Raw genomic sequence first — 14,443 nt, forward strand, 5'->3', positions numbered from 1 at the left:
ATACAACTCAAAATGAAACAATTTGTATTGATTTTGAGCATCTAATTTAAAAAAAATGTTTTAAAAATAAAATTAAAGGAAATTTGGAAATGTAAAGTTGTTAGATTTCTTTTGACTGAAGCAATTTGGTGAAATTATCAAAAATTCACAAAATGCTTCAGTGTTGCTGAACCTGCATTATCCACCAAAAATAGTTTTGGTCAAAAAAAAAAAATTCACTTAACTCCAGTCAGGGGATCAGAATCAAGACTTAATGTGTTGTGTGAGCAAATTAACTGTCTGCAAACTATTGGCTGGAAGCATTGCTTTGAATTATCCTTATTTGTGAGTCAGAACCAAAGATGAATCAAATGACCTAGCCCTTCTACACTACTCCCATTCACAATGAATTTCATTTACTATTCAACAATATTTTGTTTTGCAATTAAGCTAAACAAATTGTGGCTAAAATTCAGCTCCTAAAATTCACTTGCTTTCTCATTAACTTTCAAGTACTTTTGGTCCCAAATGGAAATACTGTATGACCAGCCTGTCACGTGTTATTTTTTCATTTTCACTTCTTGTTGTTGTTCATCCTTCAAATTTGAAAATGACCACGACATGACTGATTGGTTTGGTTTCTGTGAACACATGAGTAGTTGATCAGGCCAATTTGAGCTTTGAACTGTCTGTGGCACACTAAACAAGAGATGCCTCTATGGGTTACTTGATTAACAGTGGACATGCTGCGGTTGTCAGATTTACACGGCTGGCGCTTCTGTTCTGCCTCAATAGTTCTCCTCTGCTCATAGACTGGAGCTCCAGTATGGATGAGGCTTAGCCAGGTAGACCATTCATGAGTGATATCTTCCTAAAACTCTGGATCCATGTTGAAACATCTCAAGGATAACTTGAGGGAGTCTTTATAACATTTCTTCTGGCCTCCTTGAGAACGCTTTCCCTCTTTTAGCTCACCATAAAAGATCTTCTTTGGTAGTCAGTCGCTCGTCTGACATTCTGGAGACATGGCCTGCCCATCTCTTTTGTGATTTCATCAACAGAGTATGGCTGCTGGGAATACCTGCCCATATGAGAATATCAGTATCTGGAACCTTGTCTTGCCATTTTGTCCTCAGACAGCCCATGTGAAAGTGATTTAGCTTCATAACATGGTGTCTGTATAGCATCCAGGTTTCGCATGCATACATCAAAGTTGGCTTTGTAGGCCATCAGTTTTGTTTGTTGACTAATGCCTCTGCACTCCCACACATTTACATGTAGTCTGCCAAAGGCTACACTTGCTTTTGCAATTCTGGCATTGGTTTCATCATTGTGAACTCCATGTGACAGCGTACTGCCAAGGTAGGTGAATTTGTCCACGCCTGGAGGGTTTGGCCATTCACTGTGATAGCAGACTCTACGTAAGGCTTTCCTGGTGCAGGCTGATACATCACTTCTGTCTTCTTAATGTTGATTGTGAGACCAAAATTGTCACAAGCTGAAGAGAACTAGTCCATGCTCCACTGCATGTCAGACTCAGATTTGGCATTCGGAGAACAGTCATCAGTGAACAGAAGATCACGAACACTCACTTCCCATACCTTCATCTTTGCCTTTAGTCTCCTCAGATTGAAAAGCTTGCCATCAGCCCAGTATCTAATGCCAATCAGATGTCATGAAAGGCATCTGTAAGCACAGCAGAAATCATCATACTGAAGAGGGTTGGGGCCAACACACAGCCCTGCTTGACTCCATTGGTGACTGTGAATGTTTCAGATGACTCACTGTCATCCATAATGTAAGCAAGAATGCCATCATGGAATTGCCAAACCATTGTGATGCATTTCTCCAGGCAACCGAATTTTGCTGTGACCTTTCAAAGGCCCTACTGACTGACTGTCTCAAATGCTTTTGTCAGGGCCATGAAAGTCATATACAGGCTGGAGTTCTGCTCCTGGCATTTCTCCTGAAGTTGACAAGCAGCAAATATCATGTCTATGGCCCCGCGTCCTTTCCAGAAGCCACACTGACTCCCAGGCATTTCTACTCCTGGTGCTAGAAATCTAGAGGTGAAGAATCGGGAATAAAATAAGTTCACTATACAGATGTGCATGTCTGTAATGGCTTTGTTAGAACATGGAAGACTCTGGCATAGGGCCACAAACCTTATTTAGTTATAATATTTCTACTTGAACTGCTCAAGTGCCTAGTCCCTACATAGGCCTATTGTTACAGGGTGGTTGGCCTCTGTAAATAAAACAAGTCCAGTTTCTCTGTGCCAGAACAGGTGCTCTCACTTTGGCCAATTCTGACAGCTCTGCAGCACCTGGGACGTTAAAGTATGAAGGAGAATCTGAGAGGAAGAGATTTAGGATTGTTTGAAAACAAAACAAACACACACCACACCACTGCAAATGTTCTGGGTAATTAATTATTGAACACAGATGTTATTTTGGTAAATAACCCATGTTTACTTCCTTCCAGGAATCCTGGGTATCTGCTGGTTCCTCTCACACATTACTGAATCAAGCTGGGAGGCTGCCTGGGGGAATCTCTACGGCAGCAACACATGCTATTACTTGGTCTATGGAAAAGCCGAGGAGGACCTCAGTCTACAGGGCACTCACTCTGGTGCCTTTCATAAATGCGGCATTCACCCTACACTAATACAAGCTGCAATGTTGGCTCGCATCTAAAATTATAAAAAATAATAAATAATCCAGCACCTTATTCTTTTGTAAAATGTCATGAACTTTTCACTCTGATTTGCAAATTGCCCCAAAGCACCGTATGACAGTTACAACTAAATGCTAAGTTAAATTTATTCATACATCAAAATGGTCGGTCGGCAGTTCATTCCCTCCCAGATTGTCTAATCATTATCTAGAAGCGTACTGAAGACTAAAATGATGTCTTCATTGTGTTTAGGAAAAGAGCAATAATACAAGAAATGACTTCTCATTTATTTATGCACAGCAGCACATCGCACATGGAAATATCCACTTTGTTCCTGCTACAGTGCAACTCAGAGTTTTAAGGTTATAGATCTGGCCAACTAATATTTTAAACCTGAAGGTATTTTCTTCCTAAGATTTCCGGAGATGTAGCTATCTGAAAATTACCTTTTGTATTCCACCCCTCAGCATGATAGTTTGGACTGCAGCAGAGGACAAATGGAGGACATCACAGTAAAAATCCCTCTATAATGCATATCAGCTGCTAAAACAAATGGATATACTGATTTACAGTATCACGTGCTAAAAGGGACCATTTTACCAGTATGATCTTGTCTAGTAAAATGTTGTGAATGTCAAACCTTTAGCTACAAGGGCATTTGAGACATAAAGGAATTAAACAGATATTATGCAGGCAGAGCAGCAAAATGTAGTATACTTATCTGCTTTTTAAATTAAATAGCTCCCGCAAATTCCTTAAAATGCAAGAGATTTATGAGGAGAAATTGCATGGCACATGGCCTAAGTTTCATACACAGCACACCAGTTGTTCAAGATATGTAAACAGTTAAAGCCTTTACCATTCATATTTTATACCTTGCATGAAATCTGGGATAAAATTCATACCATAGGTCCCCCCCTTCCTTACACTTTCCTGTATTAATTTTCTATTTTAATCTCAACAAAGTGCTAGTGCATTAATTATCTTAGAAGCCTGCGAGTTCTCTCAACGCTACATGCTGAGCCAAAGAAACAATTGGTGTGATCCGTGGAATTATAGCCAGGAAGAATATGGGCCCACAACTAATTTGCCAACTCCCATTTTCTTTTTCTCCGCCTCCCAAACACACAATAGCATTAAGCATATGGTATCGTAGGACAGCAGCTCCCCAGCTGCCAGTTCCATCACTGCCTATAGTTATAGCACGATATTGGCTGGGAGAGTCAGTAAAAGTTGGTGACTGATAACAGTACATAGGGAGGAATGGACTGAATAAGCAACCAAGTGACTTCCAGGCTCACTTGTCCGATTTCTTCCAGTGAGAGTGGCCAACAGCAGGAAACCTGGGTTTAGGCAAATGTCCTGGCAAGACTGAGGCTGTCCTCATTACTTTCCCTTGGTAGGGCAGGCTAGCTCTGCCGAAGGCACATGAGCTCCCAGCAGGTGATACAGAAAACCCCACCAAAGCTTCTCAGTGCTCCAGCAGGACACAAAATAATATAGCAACCCATGTGAGAGAATTGAGGCCCTTACCCCCGCCCCCACAAGACACGTAAATGCATGTATCCATATCCGGGGTAGGAGTGACGTCAGGGTGGTTAAGAGAGGCAGGACTCCTGGATTCTGTTCCTAGCTCTGGGCCTTTGGGAGTCTTGTCTACTGATTAGCGCACAGTAGAACTGGGAAGTAGGGTTGTATCATATTAACATAAACCAGCACAGAGCCTAGGAGTCTGGATTCCCAGTGTTCTCACCACTGGTCATGCGTGTCTTTATGGGGCTTGTGTCTTACCAAGCATTTGGGGAACCTTGCAATAAGTGTTTGCTGCTTTCTTGCTTATCCCCCAGGCACAGATCTGCCTCTTTAGTCCTTGCCCCCATCGCTTCCCTACAAGGAGAGGTGCACGTTGGCTCTCATAGAAGCGAACAATATGTTTTGTCCTGCATTTGTCACACTTCCCAGGGGGGACAGATAATGAGGTGCGTTGAAAGCTTTGTCAATCCCACTCAGCGTGCACTCAGACAACTCAGTTCAAAGGAGGATTCATAGCCTTTAGTTTTTCCTCAGCAGCGGGGTGGGGGGGTGGGGGGGGGGAGATACCAACGGTATAGCTAGATCGAAGCAGAGGCTGTTGCAAGGTACATAATCCAGTATGCATTGGCATTAAAAAGGAGCAGATAGCTCTGAGGCATTCCACCTTCCTCAGGAGCATGGGCATGTTTGTAAGGTGGAGTAGGGTAGAGCAACTAAGGGGCTATGTTCCGATGCACACCAGAACAGCAATCCCAAATCATGAGGAAATTGAAGCAAGGCAACCAGGTAGGTGCTCCGGCAGAACAGGTAATAACCACTCATCAGTTAAGTCAGCAACAGTCTGGACAAAAACAGTCCAAACGGCAGGTTATGTAGCAGCAAAAGTAACTGCACACACCCAGCGCTATGTATACACACACACCCAGCGCTATGTATACACACACACACACACAGAAACAGTAACTGGAACCCTGAGTTCAGGGAGCAAGAGCAGGAAACAAATGGATCAGAAAGCAGTAAGCAGGAAGGCAACACACACCGGAATCACGTCTACACTGCAAATGGGAGTGTGCTTCCCAGCACAGGTAGACAGACATGCTAGCTCTGCTTGAGCGATCACATTAAAAATAGCAATATTGTGGGGCTGGCAGTGGCTTGCGGCATAACAATGGACCCAGAGGGTCGGGGCAGGTTTATGCTCAGGCTGCCCGTGCTATCCCGGCTACACTGCTGTTTCTAGCGCGCTCCCTCAAGTAAGTTACCATGTCTGTCTACTCACACTGGGAAGCACACTTGCTCCCAGCTGCAATGTAGATGCACCCTTAGACACCTTTGCTAAGGAGCCTTAGGTGTGATGACACCACTGCAGCAGGAAGAAAAAGGGTTGTATTCAAGATCACATCCTATTTGAATTGACCGCACTTTGAACCTGATTCCCCACTGTCCCCTGACAGTGAAAAGTGGGTGTGAAGTGCTACTACATCAGAAGCTTAACAATGCAAATAACCAGGCACAGTTCAAGGCTGAGGAGAATCCACCTACCTCACTGCTGCTATACTGCCAGTGCCTAGGGATGCAAGACATACTCACACTGTGATTGACTTACAGCAGCATACAAGTTACACCCTGTAGGCAGGGCCGGCTCTGGCTTTTTTGCCTCCCGCTGCTCCCCCTCACCCCCAGCGTGGCAGGGGAGGGCGACGAGCCCGGCTGCGGGCCGCTCTCCCGAACTGGCAAGAGCGCCGGGGGGAGGGCGGCGAGCCTGCCGCGGCTCCGCTGGCGGCCGTAGCCCCAGGAGGAGGGCAGAGAGTCCAGCCGGGGATCCGCTCTCCCCGGCGGCCAGAGCACTGGGGGGAGGGTGGCGAGCCCACTGCGGCTCCACTCTCCACGGCGGCCGGGGCCGGAGCGCCGCGCTGCGCCACCCCCCTCCAGGTGCCACCCTAAGCACAAGCTCGGTGGGCTGGTGCCTGGAGCTGGCCCTGCCTGTAGGCAGCAGGCACTCACATCTCTTGGGTGTCTAATGAAACTGGTATTAACCAGTCACACCATTTCTTATGCCACAATAAGTACAGCCCTGGAAAACTGGAAAAGAACAATCCAGACAAAATTAGTTATACTATCATTAGAATGCCTTTGGGTCTTCTGAAATACAGAGCCGTCAACAATGTGCAAAAGTGTCTTCTTTGGTTAAACATGTGGCATTTGAGCCATAATGTGGCACAAAAGAGATCTCGGTCTATCAAAGCCATTAAGAACAAATTAACAAGCAAGATTTCCACAACTAAAAATATATCCTGTAAACTTTACCAAACTATGGGTCATTTCAACCATGTCTGTAACCAAACAAACATGGCAAAATGTCAGTGGATGCCAACTGGAGTTAACCTGGTGAATCAAAGGTGATGCATAGTCCCTAAAAAGCAACAAGGAGTCTGGTGGCACCTTAAAGACTAACAGATTTATTTGGGCATAAGTTTTCATGGGTAAAAACCTCACTTCTTCATATGCATCTGAAGAAGTGAGGTTTTTACCCACAAAAGCTTATGCCCAAATAAATCTGTTAGTCTTTAAGGTGCCACGAGACTACTTGTTGTTTTTGTAGATATAGACTAACACGGCTACCCCCTGATACTTGACACCATGCATAGTCCCTAGTTACTAACAAACTGAACTATTATATGCAGCTGTTTCAGAACACCTTTGGTTTTAACAGGGGGGTGGCTGACCATAATATTTTCTGCACCTTCCACTGGTTGTGCAAAGGTAATGGAAAGATTCTCAACTCAGGATAGAGTTAGTAATGACATGGAATTAAGAAGTTGCATGTAAAAGCTCAAATGTAGATACCTGGCATTACAGCTGCAACAACCTAACAAAAGAGGCGTTTTCCCTTTTGTTATACACATTTTGCTATGCTATGCTCATGGTAACATTAGGAGTTCCTCATCACGTTGCAATTTAATTTTCATTGACTTCTAAGGCACACAATATACTCCATCTCCTTCAAATCATATTATACTCATGCTGACCTCTAAGGTGCATCATAATAAACCTAGTCTCCTTCACATTGTAAAGTAATTCCTAGCCACTTAGTTCGATTGCACATTGTAAAATAACCAATGGTCTTCAAATGCCACAGTAATTACCACTGATTTCAAATGAATATCTCAATATAATTTTGACATTTTAATGTTATGCTCATTGCCTTGTGTGGCCTATCAAAACACAAGTCCCATTTTCCCACATGAAACATGACGTTACAGTGAATTTATTTCTGTTCTAAAAGAGAAGACAAAATTGTCACCATCAGATCCACAACAGAGAAGATCCTTCATGAGGAAACGTGAGATGAAGAGCAACAATGGGCAGTTCAGAGGGCAAAGGTGGGTGTGTCTGGCAACCAAGATCATTATACCAGTTTCTGTGTCTCACAAGTGGACTATGCTTCTTTTCCAAGAGCCAACAATTTAGTCTAACAACAGAGCTAGAGCAATAATAATATATAGCCTCTGCCCCTTGCAAAGCCTTAAGAGAAGAAGAGCGCCACTTGGCAGCCAATCACAGATCCTTCGATATGTTGATGGCCTTTTCCACAAGTGAATGCACCTTCCTCAGTTATCAGACAGCTGGAGCGCATGGCAACAGTGCACCGAGAGGTTAGCGCTTCTTATGGCTGCTGTTTTCATATAGGTACGAATGGAGGTGCAGTAAAAGGCTGGTCACCAACTCTGTAACTGCACTGTCCACGTCTGGCTATGGGCTGGGCTAGAGAAAGTTTGGCTAAATCTAGAGTGACCAGATGTCCCGATTTTATAGGGACAGTCCTGATTTTTGGATCTTTCTCTTATATAGACTCCTATTACCCCCCATCCCTGTCCCGATTTTTCACATTTGCTGTCTGGTCATCCTAGTTAGATCCCAGAAACCAATTCAGCATTTGTGCCTGACTGGCTGTGCATCAGGTGCATGGTGAGTTGGCAACTCATCAGTAGGAAAACCCTATCTAAATCCTTCTTTACGAGTCACCAACTGTATACAGCCTCTCCTCTGCAGTGCGGAACATGGGGTAGTCCCAGCGCCTGTCACAGCATACGTATGAGGCTTCTGTAGGCTAGACGACTGAATTAGACCCGTGTTCTAATAGGCCAGTGTTTCTAATGGTAACATTTTTCCTTATAAAATAGATGAGACTTTCTATATGCTACCATGCGAAAAGACATAATTAAAAAAATGTTTAGTCTAATTAATACCATTGGGTTAAATGTAACAATTGAAATAATTAGCATATTATTTACCATGACTGATTGTAAACTTAATTATTTTCCACAATTCATGTCAGTGTTTTAGTTGCTCAAGAGACATAGTTAGGTAGGCTCATTTGACAACATCCTTGTTGTTTTGCTTCCCTCATACTAATTAACCTCTTAACATCTGTAGTTAGTTCCTCTCATGGGCTTAACTCACATCTAAGGTGTCCAATATATACCATCTCCCCAAAGCCTTGTGTTTCTTTCACTTGGCTGCAGGCCCATTTTTTTCATATCGACCTTTCCCTTTCCCTTAGTAGTTCTGTTTGCTATTGCTAGAAAACTGATTTTATTGAGGAAATGTATTCCTTTGATTTGGGGGGGGGGGGGGGGGGCGAGTGAGGGGAATGGTTTTTTAGGACGATGAGTAAAACTGGAAAAATCCATGTAAGATGGTGAAGCCTCCAAGAAAAATCTGGACTTTGCAAGGCATAGCTAAGCAAACAACTGTGAAAACTCCATAACTTTTGAGGTTCACAGAGAAGTAGCTATCATGTCGTATTAGTTTGATCTTAAATACTGTACTGAGAAAATAGCAGAGTTCAGACTGCTGAACTTTCATTGTCAGAAAGGGCCTGATCTGCTCATTGAAGCCACTGGGAGTCTTTTCAATGTCTGGGAGAAGGCTGCAGCTATAAAATTCTATAAGTATTTAGATTTGTACAACCTATGATGAGAAAGCATCCATCCAGTGCCTTGAGCACCCTGACAGTCAGAAATACACAAAAAGACAGACATATCATTTACCCCAATCAAATCAAAACCCCAGTGACAATAAGACCTTGGCTACACTTGCAAGTTACAGGGCTGTAAAGCCGCCCCCAGCGCTGTAACTCACTGACCGGCTACACTGGCAAGGCACGTACAGCGCTGTATCTCCCTGGGTACACCGCAGCAGGTACACCGCGGCAGGTACTCCACCTCCCTGAGAAGCATAAGAGATACAGTGGAGTGGCTACGACTCTCCCCTGTGAGTGTGTACCAGGAATCAACCTGCAGCGCTGTACTGATCCCCTTGTCAAGTGGCCAATTCTCTCCATTGTTGTGACCAGCTGCAGGAATGCGGAAGTGTCGGTTTGTACCACAGGGAAAAAGCAAACAGTTTGCTGTTTGCTTTGAGTGAGTGAATGAATGAGCAGGGGGGCCGGGAGTTCGGAACTTGCAAAATAGAGAGCTGACACGCTCCAAAAAGCACTCTCTCTCCCCCCACACTCCCTGTCACACTCCCCCCCCCCCTCTCCCCCCGTTTTGAAAAGCACACTGCAGCCACATGAATGCTGGGATAGCTGCCCATAATGCACCGCTCCCAACACAGCTGCAAATGTTGCAAGTGTGGCCACGCCACTGCGCCGGCAACTGGCAGTGTGGATAGACTGCAGCGCTTTTCCCTACTCAGGTGTATGAAGACAGGTTTACCTCACAGCGCTGTACAGCTGCAAGTGTAGCCAAGGCCTAAGTAAAATAATCAGCCTACCCACACAATCTCTACACTTCTGCTACCAAGCTGTACCCAACATCCATCTCTCACAGATACAGGAGTTACAATGGGCTTTGAAGAACCCCCTGAAGGCTAATGACTTGGAGAGAAAAACTTGACAATAGGAATGATAATTGCTGCATTCCCATGCCATAATGGAATAAACACGGCTTTAACATTCTACACTCTGGGGAGCAGAAGAAGCTGCAGGTTAGACTGCTGAAATCATTATCTAGAAAAATGGCTTTAAAAACTTCTAAATATAATGAAGTTTAGTAGAGTTTTAATGGTGTTTCTCTGCATAATGTGGCTGAATGAATGACTGAATACATTGCAATCACTGGAGATACTGAAATGAAACCGATAAAAAGAACATTCACAAATGGCTTTATCCAGTATATGCTCCACACATGGATTGCCCACTGATTTCAATGAGGTTGCCACACCCAGACCACTTACACGATTCACTCCCAAATGATAAACAGCACCCTTTCTAGGGTAAAATCACAAAAAGTACAAGACTGGACTGTGATCAATACAGTCACTGCACCAATGTGATCCTACTAAAATTTAACACAAGTGATCAAGTGGCAGATCTGTCATTTTCATCATTGGCCCTGCAGTAAGTGACAGGGTTTACTCTGGGTAGTGAACTCCTGGATCTAGCTTGTGAGGTACAGGAGAGAAACCCCTCAGAGTAAAGAAGTTGCTTGAGGTTGGCTCTACGATGTCTTAGTGGAGAGCTGCAAAAGTTTGGGAGTTTGCTGCAGTTCCTTTTTTTCCTCTTTTCTCTGCCCAAACTCCTAAGGGAGTCCCTTCTGGATGAAGCAAGTGCTCTGAATATTCTGCAACAACTATAGAGATTTATAGATTTTCATTGACACGTGAATTGAAGGCCACAAAGGACCACTGTACTAATCTAGTCTGACCTCCTGCTTAATGCACACAGACCATTTAACTTCACTCAGTGATTCCTGCCCTGAGGGAAATTCATCTTCCCTACAACATAAGGTTGAATGCTAACAAGGCTAATAAGAAACGCGAATGGAGAGATAATACTGGGGCTTTTGCTCCAAGACTTTTGACATTTGAAGCCAGGGTTGAACATTTTTGGAGTGGGAAAATGAATAAACTGTAAGTAGTGATCACAAAACTTTTAAATCTCAGGTGAAAATCTGTAAACCTATCCCTAGAGTTATAATGAAGAAAAAACCTTATGCTACAGGGGGAAGAGAATGCCAGAGCGAAATCAGAATTTCATCCCTCAGCATGTGCAGGGAGATGGTATTCTGGGAGTCTTGGAAATTATTTTAGATAAATCTAGCTCTTTAATTGTTCTGAGCTTTCAGGATTCCACGCCCAGTTAACAGGAGTTTTTGTTTCATTACTGGTAACATTGGTGTGACAGAAAGCGTATGGAATGAAATTGCCCTTAGGAGACCTTTTTGAATTAAGTTTCAGTATCTTTGGGTTTCAGAGTAGCAGCCGTGTTAGTCTGTATCTGCAAAAAAGAACAGGAGTACTTGTGGCACCTTAGAGACTAACAAATTCATTTGAGCATAAGCTTTCATGGGCTACAGCCCACTTCTTCAGATGCATAGAATGGAACATATAGTAAGGAGACGTGTATACATACAGAACGTGAAAAGGTGGAAGTAGCCATACCAACTCTAAGAGGCTAATTCATCAAGATGAGCTATTATCAGCAATGGAAAAAATACTTTTGTAGTGATAATCAAGATGGCCCATTTCAGACAGTTGACAAGAGGTGAAGATACTTAACATGGGGAAATAGATTCAATCAGTGTAATGACTCAGCCATTCCCAGTCTCTATTCAAGCCAAAGTTAATGGTATCTAGTTTGCATGTTAATTCAAGTTCAGCAGTTTCTCGTTGGAGGCTGTTTTTGAAGCTTTTCTGTTGCAAAACTGCCACCTTTAAGTCTGTTTCTGAGTGCCCAGTGCTGGCCTGCTTAGGCAGTCTGTCTTGCTGGGAAAATGAGGATGTAAGGCAGGGAACTGTGCAGCCTGGAAAAAACCCAGGCAGGAGGGAGTGAGATGTGGGTCTCTGCCCAAGAGAGATGATGGCTGGGAGATGGACATTTTTAAGTGGAAGCTCTTGGTGGACCACAGAGGGGGATTATAGGCACCATTGCCTCAAACTGTATAAGTAAGCTACCCCAGACTGCTTCTGCAAATTCATTCTCTTTTCTCTCCCTCAGAAGACAAATTTAGTTGTTCAAAAGGAAAATAAAAGATCCCCCCTGCCCCCATCATTACCTGAGGGAGACACAGCCATATGTCCATCGATGTGTCTCTGTAACTCAGCCCAGGAGGTGTCAATTTGAATTGCTGAAGCCTGAGTTCTTGGACTGTCTGAAAGTATGCACTGAACAAATATATTTTTCCTTGATATTGATGAAGCCAAGAGGATTTAGACTTGAAACCTTTATCCTCTCTGGGAGAGGAGTTAGAAGATGACCTTTTGCTTTCAGTTGACCTTTCCAAAGACACGATAAAAAAACTCTTATCTGCTGGCATTCTAATTGGCTTTCCCTCACAAGATCATTTATTGGATGATAGCTATTTGTAGACTCTGAAATATATGATTTGTTGTCTTTACATATCAATCTGCAGCTCAACGGAAACCTTTCATTCCCAATCCACTTCCTTAGAAAAAATATCTGATGCAGACTGTCTGGCTTTGTGTGCCAATTTGCTCCACTAGCAATAATGGTACCAAAAACACACCTGCCAAAAGAAACATCTGCGAGCAGAACCACCTCTTTATGCAGAAAGACAAGATAGGGTCCAATCCTGCAGTCTTTCCTCGAGAAAATTTCTCATTGCAGTCAATGGGAGAGATCCTCACCTGCTATAAAATCAATGCTGACTATAATGGAGCCATAATACTCACCAGCAACCACACATCACTGAACAAAAACACTGACCCAGGAACCTATCCTTGTAACAAAGCCCGATGCCAACTCTGTCCACATATCTATTCAAGTGACATCATCATAGGACCTAATCACATCAGCCATACCATCAGGGACTCGTTCACCTGCACATCTACCAATGTGATATATGCCATCATGTGCCAGCAATGCCCCTCTGCCATGTACATTGGCCAAACCGGACAGTCTCTCCACAAAAGAATTAATGGACACAAATCTGACATCAGGAATCATAATACTCAAAAACCAGTGGGAGAACACTTTAACCTGTCTGGTCATTCTATGACAGACCTGCGGGTGGCTATTTTACAACAGAAAAACTTCAAAAACAGACTCCAACGAGAGACTGCTGAGCTGGAATTGATATGCAAACTAGATACAATCAACTCAGGATTGAATAAGGACTGGGAATGGCTGAGCCATTACAAACATTGAATCTATCTGCCCTTGTAAGTATTCTCACACTTCTTATCAAACTGTCTGTACTGGGCTAGCTTGATTATCACTTCAAAAGTTTTTTTCTCTTACTTAATTGGCCTCTCAGAGTTGGTAAGACAACTCCCACCTGTTCATGCTCTCTGTATGTGTGTATATATATCTCCTCAATATATGTTTCACTCTATATGCATCCGAAGAAGTGGGCTGTAGTCCACGAAAGCTTATGCTCTAATGAATTTGTTAGTCTCTAAGGTGCCACAAGTACTCCTGTTCTTTTTGCGGATACAGACTAACACGGCTGCTATTCTGAAACCTATAATGGAGCTATGACAATTGACAACAGCAGAAGATCTAGTGCTTAGGTGTTTCGCGCTAATATTACAAGTCTGATCCAAATTGTACTGGCATCTCTGGGAGTTTTTCCACTCACTTAGGCCCTACTTGATATGGGTCTGTAAAACCAGGAGACTGGATGAAACAAGAATAGAGAAATGCAACGTAAAACCTCTGTACAGTAAAAAAAAACAATAATAAAAATAATTAGGAGAAAACTATTAATTAAGCTCAAACTGAACCTAGAGGAACTTACAGAGTAACAGGATTATAAGCTTTTTAGAGCAGGGTGCATCTTTAAGGTATGTGTTTTTATAGCACCAAACACAGTGGAGTTGGAGCCCATAGTCCCCTACCGGAATACAAATAATAATAGATATACAGGTAGTGTTAGTGAAGAATAACTGAAAGTGATTATCTGAATTCAATAGCTGAGACTGGAAAGGTCTGGACAGTGATTTCCAAAGGTCAAGTTAAGGGGGGGGGGGGGGAATAAATAAAATAAAGCACAGTTAAAAAAAGATGTATTTTTTAATTCTACAATTTTCAAGTAATTAACACCTGTTATTACCTGGTTGTCATCTCCTGTCATGAGATTCTGAGGGGAAAAAAATACTTAAAAAAAAATGGAAACAATCTCTTTGTAGTAAAGCTCTGGGTTAATCTTAGCACCATCTGTGGGACCATTTGGGTTCCGGTCCTGTTCCCATTGAAGTCAGAGATATGTACATATTTTCCTGAACA

This window comes from Chrysemys picta, chromosome 9 (assembly GCF_011386835.1).
Source record: "Chrysemys picta bellii isolate R12L10 chromosome 9, ASM1138683v2, whole genome shotgun sequence".
In the NCBI taxonomy this organism is placed as follows: domain Eukaryota; kingdom Metazoa; phylum Chordata; order Testudines; family Emydidae; genus Chrysemys; species Chrysemys picta.